A 9,687-nucleotide genomic window follows, 5' to 3' on the forward strand; every position below is an offset into this window, starting at 1 on the left:
CAATCGGCTCTGGCATGTCTATTACATGTTCCCTAGATAGGTTCATGTCATTTTGAGTTTCCACCTTGGCATCTTGAATACCAATCCTCACTTCTTCATTCACATTCCCATCAATCACATTTTCAACCACCAATGGAACTTCATCTTCTTGCAACTCAACTACTTCACTCAAAATTTGCTTTTGTTTGGAGGCATTCATATCACCGCCTCGTCCACTCCTTCTAGTTACCGCCATAACATGATTGCTCCCACCCTTCGGGTTTACTACGGTATCACTTGGTAGATCCCCCTTAGGGCGAGTATTCAAGGACTGTGAGATTTGGCCTAACTGAACCTCCAAATTTCTAATTGATGTATTGTGGGAAGACAACTGAGCATCAGAATCCGCATTATTCTTCATCATCTGTTCGAACATCATTTCAATTCTCCCCATATCATTGTTAGAAAAACTAGGACCTTGGGATAGAAATGGGGGCGGGTTGTTTGGTTGTTGGTACATTGGGGGCCTTTGAAAGCCTTCCCCCCGATTTCCTTGATTGCCATTGTTCCACCCACCTTGATTGTTGTTACCACCCCAGTTGTTGCTGTTACTATTCCAATTATCCTAATTGTTCTGAGTGTTATTCTGATTGCCCCCAATTGGAATTTTGGCTATTGTTCCCCCAATTACCATTGCCTTGTTGTTTTTGATTTCCCCAATTGCCTTGGGGTCTCTATTGTTGTTGGTTGGAAGAATTGCCCCTTTGGCCTTGATAATTGTTCACGTATTGCACCTCTTCATTCTGCCAATCATAACCATCATCTTGGAATCCACCACAATCATTGTCAAATTGCTCCGAATTCCCTTGGTTATGTTAACCCCTTTGTCTTCTTTTGTTGACTAGCATGTTGACACCCTCCATAGCATTCACTTGGCGAGGATTTTGAACTTGTTGCAACTGTGCCTTTGCTAGTTGGTTCATTGTAGTTGTCAACTCAGTTATAGCCTATCCATGGCCATATAGCTCTTTGTGCAAATGAGTGACCGTGGGGTCACCCTGGGGAACATTGGCTCTAATTTACCAAGCAGAAGAAGTGTTATCCATCTCATCAAGAATGTCACAAGCCTCATCATAAGTCAGCTTCATGAAGTTGCCCCCAGCAAGTTGGTTCACTATAAACTGGTTTGTTGTGTTAATGCCCTGGTAGAAAGTCTGTTGGATCATCGCCTCAGTCATATCACTGTTGGGGCATTCCTTTACCATTGTTCTATATTCTCCCAAATCTCATGCAATGGTTCAGTGGGCTCCTACTTGAAAGCCAAGATCTCATATCTCAATGCTGCCATATGCCCCAGTGAGAAAACTTTTGCAATGAACTTGTATACCAACTCATCCCAAGTAGTGATGGAATGGTTGGGAAGTCGCTCAAGCAAATCCAATGCCTTCCCTCTAAGTGAAAATGGGAAGAGTTTCAACCAAAGTGCATTCTCGGACACATTAGTTTGCTTGCTCCCCTAACAAGTATCCACAAAACCTTTGAGATGTTTGTAAGCATTTTGATTAGCAGCGCCCGTGAAATACCCATGCTGCTCCAGCAATGTCAGCAACACATTGGTAATTTAAAAATTGCCCGCCGGGATCCGGGGTGGGACAATTGCACTTGCATAGCCTTGGTTGGGAAGCACTCGAGGAGCCACTCTTAGAGGTGGTGGGGAAGGGTCTAGAATATTATCATTGGCATGGCGGCCTCTCATTTGTCCTTGAGGCATAATAGGGACCTCATCATCAACATTGTCATCTACCTCCTCCCACCGGCGGAAGATCTCCAAGAGGTCCGTTGTTTAAGTTTGGTGCCATTTTGTACCTGAATTTGTGACACACACAAATTAGTAACACGGAAGGAAATAAGAACAATACACAAAACTATTTAGATAGGTAGCCAAAAACGTTAGCTCCCCGGCAACGGCGCCAAAAGGTGATCGAGGCCAACCCTGTACTACTACAAAGTAGCAAGAGAGGTCGAAGCAGCTTTTACCCGAGAAGGTCAGGATCAATTTCCACAAGGAACTAGAGATTGGAGTTAAGTTTCTATCTAAATTGGTGTTGCGTAATTGTTCCTAATTACACTTCTAAACATTGTTGGTTTTGATTTTACTTCTAATTTTATACTACTAAGATGCTAAATTAGGATAAGTAAAGCTAGATTAAACTATTGGAAGTTGTTCAAATAGATAAAAGGCACTAGGGTTGTGACTTTCTCCTAGGTGGATAATTGACGGATTCTTGAGTCTAAGGCTAGATTTTCATATTTGGGGGGTATGATATAACAACTGCACGATTCTACTCACTATATACCTCTCGGTAGTTTGAGTGATTTAGACCAAATTGACTTTCTCAAGACCAATTGGGTATGATAATCTGTGCAAGCAATTGAGGTTCAAGTCGAGTATTACTATCTCTAGGTTTAACCCTTTAATTGGGGCTATCAATCTCTTGAATACGCCTCAATTCCTTGTTGGACCTATTTCATAGACTTAGGCTCTCTTTCTCAAAAAGAGCCAAAGTCAACTAGTCATAAACTAGTGTTTGCAACCACTAATTCAACATTAAAACCCTAAATTGGTCCAAATATCAAACACCCATAAACAATCAAGCATCAAAACACAAGACCCATCAATTACCCACACTAGGGTTGAGCCACAACCCTAGCTAATGGGTCTAGCTACTTATGGTTATAGAAGAAAACAAAGAAATAGATGAAGAAAAACCCACAATAATTAATTAATAGATAAAACTTAAAGATTCAATGATGAAACTAAGCTAAAATTACTCAAAATGGAAAAGAAGAAGTGTTCACGAGCGCAGCTCTATCTCTAAATTCTGGACAAAAATACCCTTGCGGGGCTAGTGTGGACCGCACAAAATAGAGTATGCCCGTACTAAGGCTCTTGGCTAAATAATCTGCTCTCTAAAGTTTCCCACCGCGGACCGCACAAAATGCTCCGCGGCCGCGGTGGCTTCTATTGCGGTCCGCATAAAATGGACCGCGGACCGTATTGGCCAGGTTCCTCCAAAACTGCACCTCTCTGAACTTGAGCTTTGCGGACCGCACAAAGTCGAGTGCGGCTGCAATGAAGTCAATGCGGTCCACACAAAATACTCTACGGCCGCATTGCCTGGCTACCTGAATTGCATATTCTCTGAACTTGAGCTTTGCGGACCACACAAAATGGTGTGCGGCCGCACTAATCCTGTTAGACTGAGCTTGGCCTTATTGTTGGTACTTGTGCATGTTTCACTCCTTTTTGAGCTGGTTTTTGACAAATTGTCACCTTGTTGACCAAACCCTGCAATCAAGTACAACATGTGAGCCTTTGGGGATATTTTGTACACATTTCTAATCAAAACTTAAGCAAGAAAGAGTGTAAATTGCATCATAATCCCTAGTTATCACTCATGTCCAGAAGGTGAAGGTAGCAGAGATGAGGATGCTGAGATGGATATGCGGGAACACCATGTTAAATAGGATGAGAAATGAGGTTATTCGCGACAAGGTGGGTGTGGCCCCTATTGAGGACAAGATACGGCAAGCGCGTCTTAGGTGGTTTGGTCATGTGAGGAGGAGGAGCATAGACACCCTAGTGAGGAGGTGTGAGAGGTTAACATTGGAAGGCCTAAGGAGAGGTAAAGGTAGACCAAAGAAGATATGGGGAGAGGTGATTAGGAAAGACATGATGCAACTTCAGCTGACCGAGGAAATGACCCTTGATAAGAAGGTATGGAGATCAATGATCAGGGTAGTAGAGTAGGTAGTCTAGAGTGTTCATAACAGTAGTATTGGCACGCAGTCTCGCTTTCTGTTGGTAGTAGGTTTCTATTGTTTTCTTTCATTATTGATCATCTAACCATTTTGTTGTTTTTATTCTGCTTTTATATGTTTTTTTGGTACTGTCCCTTCTTGTCTATATTTTTATTAATGTGGTGCTTATGCTTTCTTGAGCCAAGGGTCTATTGGAAATAGCATCCTCCCTATCCTCACAAGGTAGGGGTAAGGTCTACATATATATTACCCTTCCCAGACCCCACAGTGTGGAATAATACTAGGTATGTTGTTATTGTTGTATGTCATGGCCCGCTCATCATCATGCCACGTAGGTGCTACTTGGCATATATTTTTGACATATGGGAAGCTTACATATGAAATAGACTAGCACATGTAGGAAGGCTCTAAAATACAAAGATTTCTTATGGAAGACCTTAGAACCTTATGGAATTGCTAGAAAAGTCCTTAGAAGATTCTAGCTATGTTGAATATTCTAGAGAAGGGAATTACTTGTAAATAATAAGGGCCTTGTGTAATAATTATTATTTACTCACTAGCTCCTAGGTGATTACTATATAAAGAGGATATTCATTTGTAACACGTAAAGCAAAACAATCAAGTTCTCTCTAATACAAAAGCTTCCTCTGGCAATTCTCTTGTGTTCTTAATTTGACTTGAAATAGCAAGATCGTGAGCAAGTTGTGCAAGAACATGAGCGAGTTATCAAGTGTTGCACATGCACTTAGTTTAAGACTAAGTATGGTACCAGAGTAGTCAGAGCAAAATTTATGACTAAAAAAATGTTAGAAAGAATACAAGAGATTGCTACAAGGAAGCTTTATAGCGAACCATGTTTGGGATTACAAGGGCGTGGTACTTTCAAAAGAGACAAATGTGAAGGTCCCTAAGTAAAAGGAATATGGCGGTGCACGAGACGCACGCGAGGTGGACGACTTACTTTGGAGGATGGACAAGTCCTTTGAGGTAGTCAAGGAGGAGGATGAAGTTGTTAAGGTATGCAACACATCAATGTACTTGACCGAGGTTGCCGCACTTGGGTGGTGTCGGAAGTGTGCCAACATGGAAAAAAGGGCTATGCAAGATTGAGACATAATAGCAGTTCAAGAAAGAGTTGAAGAGCAATTCTACTCGATGAATATAGTATACGAGGCTAGGCTGAAGCTAAGGGAGCTCTGACAGACGACCACAATTTGAGAGTATGTGCACGAGTTCACTACCTTATTACTGCAAATCTCATCGTTGCGCGAGGAAGATTCCTTCTTCTACTTCATGGATGGGTTGCAAAATTGGGAAAAACAGGAGTTAAGAATACATTAAGTAGCCAAGTGAACAAGGCCATAGCGGTAGCTGAGTCGCTCGTTGACTTCAAAATGGAGCCTGCCAAGTCTAAAGAAGGCAACGCTGAAAGGGGTGGGGGAGATCATAACAAGGACAAGGGAAAAGGCATAGCCGAGGTATAGAAGGGCAATGGCATGGGGCCATCACATAATGGACAGGGGTTTAAGAGAAATGGCAATGGGCCAAAAAATGATAGCGAGTATGTGCCTAAGGAAGGGTGCTACTTCTACAAATGATCACACCGGTCAAGTGAATGCCTAGAGTTAGGGAAGCTTGCTACAATGATCGGAAACTCTACTCAGGAATACAACGGTAACACAGGAGGGACCGCCTATATTGGGGGGATGCAATTGGAATCTATGCCAAAAGTAGGAGATTCCAAAGCCTATCTTGGTGCCATGTAAATGGAGCATGGTGGCAGCAAGAAAAGATGGATGGACATAGTTGAAAAGGATGGCAAGTTACAAAGTGATGGCACACTATCGGACTTAGACGATGCACCAAGCAGAGGGGTTAAGTTTGCTATCAAGGCTGGGACCATGCAGGGTATCCAAATAGGGAGTGAAAGCATGGACCCAATGCTTGAGAAGCTGCTAGACTTGGTTGAGTCATGGGGAGATTCAGGCCATGATCAAGAAGAGGCATCCGATGGGCGGAGGATTGAGGCCATCATAGGTAGTCGTCCGAAGTACAAATGGGGCAAGAAGAAAGGTGACAAGTACCTTGTGACATGGGAAGACAAACCCCTTCATAGGGCATCATAGCTAATGGACAAAGATCTACGGTGACACCCGAAGAGCGCATGTTCGTGTCGATGATTTGTGCCGAGGGCGGGATAAAATTAGGTGGGGAAGAGTGTCATGGCCTGCCATATCATCATGCCACATAGGTGCTACTTGGCATATATTTTTGATATATGGAAAGCTTACATAATAAAAAGACTTGCACATGTAGGAAGGTTCTAGAGAAGTACAAAGATTTCTCATGGAAGACCTTAGAACCCTATGAAATTTCTAGGAAAGTCCTTAGAAGATTCTAGCTATGTAGAATATTCTAGAGAAGGGAATTGCTTGTAAATAATAAGGGCCATGTATAATAATTATTATTTACTCACTAGACCCTAGGAGATTAGTGTATAAAGTGGGATATTCATTTATAACTCAAAAAGCAAAACAATCAAGTTCTCTCTAATACAAAAGCTTCCTCTGGCAATTCTCCTGTGTTCTAATAATACCTTAGCAATATTTAGTGTAGTAAAACTGACTTGGCATAGCAAGATCGTGAGCAAGTTGTCAAGTATCGCACGTGCACTTAGTTTAATTCTAAGAATGTCATGGACCACCACATCATCATAGCATTGGGGTGCCACTTGGCATATTTTTTTGCCATATGGAAAGCTTACATATGAAATAGATTAGCACATGTTTGAAGGTTGTAGAGGAAATATGGATATTTCTCATGGAAGACCTTAGAACCCTATGAAATTTCTAGGAAAGTCCTTAGAAGATTCTAACTAAGTAGAAAATTCTAGAGAAGGGACTTACTTGAAAATATTAAGGACTTGGGTAACAATTAATATTTCCATACTAGCTCTTAGGTGACTAGTATATAAAGAGGGCCATTCATTTGTAATTCACCAAGTAAAACAATCAAGTTCTCTCTAGTACAACAGCTTCCTTTGGCAATTCTCTTGTGTTCTAACATTTCTTAGCAATCTTGAGTGTAGTAAGGCTGACTTGGCATATTTACTTCATATATTACACTGATAATAGGGCATAATAACCAGACCTAAACCCTTGAAAAAGTCCTCCCAAAAAATTGCACACAAACCCTAATTGAATTTCTCTCCTTTTCAAGTTCTAGTTGGAGAAAAACCTAGAGTTTGAAGAACCAAGATAGGAGTTGAGTGATTCAACAAATAAGGTAGGTTTACTTTCTCTCTTTCATCCATTTTTTCTGCTAGAAATGTATAGGAAGTCGTTCTATAGTTGTAAGAACTCATGGGATGGTGATCGGGAATCGCGAGTTCGAGTTATTCAACTTGTAGTGAACTATTTTGTGGGTTGTTTTGTGTTGCTGTTGGATTGTGTGTTTTGCTACTATTTTAGGGAGTTTTGAAGGAGAAAGAGTGTGGATAAACACCACATAAATACAGGGTGGTGGGTTGGTCATATATCGTAACATTTTCGTGTTGTTTGACACTACTACGGTGGTCGTTTTGTGTATGAAAAGATTGGGGTGTGTTGGGATATTTTGTAGTAATTTATGGTGTATATAATGTTGGAAAATAATGTATATATGTTGTTATTATTGTGTTCTTGTGTTGTTGGTGTTATCTTGAATTTGGAGTAAGTAAAGATCATAGGGGAGATGCTGCTCGTTTTAATATAAAATAAGTCTATCGGTCGTTATGCGCTAGCTGTACCTTTTGTAACTTAATGATAGTATTATTATCATTGTTGTAGATTAAGGTATGAAGAGACGAGCTCAGTGTGGTTATTGGAAAGATTGTGATAAGGTATGTTAAGGCTAAACCTTTCCTTCATTTTGGCATGATCTCGTAACTACATGTGTTAGACATAAAGAGAAGTTCGTATTCCTGAATTTATTCACATTATCCTAGACTTAGAAGTTGCAGTATTCTCCCTTTTTGGGACTTTCTATTCAGTTAAGTATTATCTTCTTTCAGTCAAGAGGGTATAGGGCCTATATACATACAATATTATAGTATTTTCACCATCATCGAGCTATTGGGCAACCTCTGATCAGATGGTACGTTATATACCAAGCCTACTGTGGATGAGTGCCTATGAGCAAGCCCAGAACGGATGAGATACCGAGCCTAGTACGACCGAGCGCCTATGAGCGAGCTTACTACGGCCGAATAGTTACACGTTCTGAGCCTTATAGGGTCGGAGAACTATTTTACTTACTATATTGAGAGAGTTGAGTTAGTATCAGCAGATAAGTATATTTCCAGATCATCTTTGACTCCTAGTTAATTTCAGTAATTATATTATTAGTTTAGTTTCAACTTTTAGTTATTCTATTGCCTTACATACTCGGTACATTATTTCGTACAAACGTCCCATTCTTGGGGACGTTGCATTTCATATATGCAGGTTTGGATATACAGCCTAGTAGACCTCCTCTGTAGGTGTTGTCCGTCAGTTTGATCGATAAACTCCACGTCCTTTGGAGTTGCGGGGTCTAGGGTTTTGAGTACATAGTGTGTACATATGTATATATACTATGGATAGGTCGGGGCCCTGTTCCGACCACAATACATCCATCAGTAGAGGCTTGTAGATATATCTGTCAGTTAGTGCAGTATGTTGGGTTTGTAGGCCTTGTATATATATTTTTGTTGGTTTGTCAGTTGTACTAGTTATGACGAACTTGTCGGTCCAACTTTATATTGATGTTCAGTCAGAGCCAGTTTCTGTTCGGTTTTATATTTTGTTTCACAAATTGTCTTACAATGTGGCCCTATGGCAGATGTATGACATTGTATGTTCAGAGTCCCTCAGTCGTAAGTTGGTATGTTAGGTTAAGTGAGGCACCAGGTATCGGTCTCGCCCCCAGGTTTGGGGCGTGACAAAGATGTCATCATCCTTATCAACCAGCGAGAAAAGTTGAGGAGCAGGAGCAGCAGACGGGATAGAGATGGAACCACAAGCCGCATTAACCAGGACGGGGGCAGGTACAATAGGCCCAACAACCACGACGAGTGCAGAAACTGAAGGCGTAGCACTTCCCCTCCGAAAAATGGGCACAGGCGCCCGGCTCCCTTAAGAAAACCCCCTCCCTAGGAAAGGAAGAGACATAGAAGTTAGTAGAGCGAGCGTACATACAACAAAAAGGTGCAACAACCACGGCCAGGAAAGAGAAGTTACCTGCTAAAGGGAGAGCCGGTATAAACTTCTTAAAGAAGCTCGGCCAGTCACGAATCCCTACGGCATGAGGGAAAATCAGCTCGACCAAATCGGCAGTGCACACGACTAGATGAGGAGGTTTGTTTTTGGTTGTAAGGAAGGAAAAATCATTTAACTAGCTCAAAATAAGCAAAGAGGTGCGAAAGGCAAAAAGAGAAAAACTGGCATTTACATGTGTAGTTCCAAGCCTCGGGGAAGCCGTCGATGTTAGCCACGACATCCTCAGTCCTGATATAAAAGAAATCAAGCCAGAATTGATGACTGGACTTATCGTCCATCTTCACAACTATGCACTTACATCTACAGTGGCGAAGGTTCAACATCATTCCCCTATCGAAGCTAGGGGCGAATAGGTGCACCAAAAACCACACTATCACTTCAACCCCAGCGAACTCGGCAAATTTGGTCAACATCTTGATGACTTTGTAGATGTAAGGGGTGAGCTGAGCGAGACAAATGCCGTAGTGGCAAAAAAACTCTTCCACTAGCGGGGAAAGAGGAAACGAGTAACCAATAAGGAATGGGTAAGCGTATAGAGCGCAACACCCAGGGTGGTGAGCATGTACTTCGTCCCCTTCAGTAGGGATCA

Source organism: Nicotiana tabacum, chromosome 3 (genome assembly GCF_000715075.1).
Source record: "Nicotiana tabacum cultivar K326 chromosome 3, ASM71507v2, whole genome shotgun sequence".
Lineage (NCBI taxonomy): Eukaryota > Viridiplantae > Streptophyta > Magnoliopsida > Solanales > Solanaceae > Nicotiana > Nicotiana tabacum.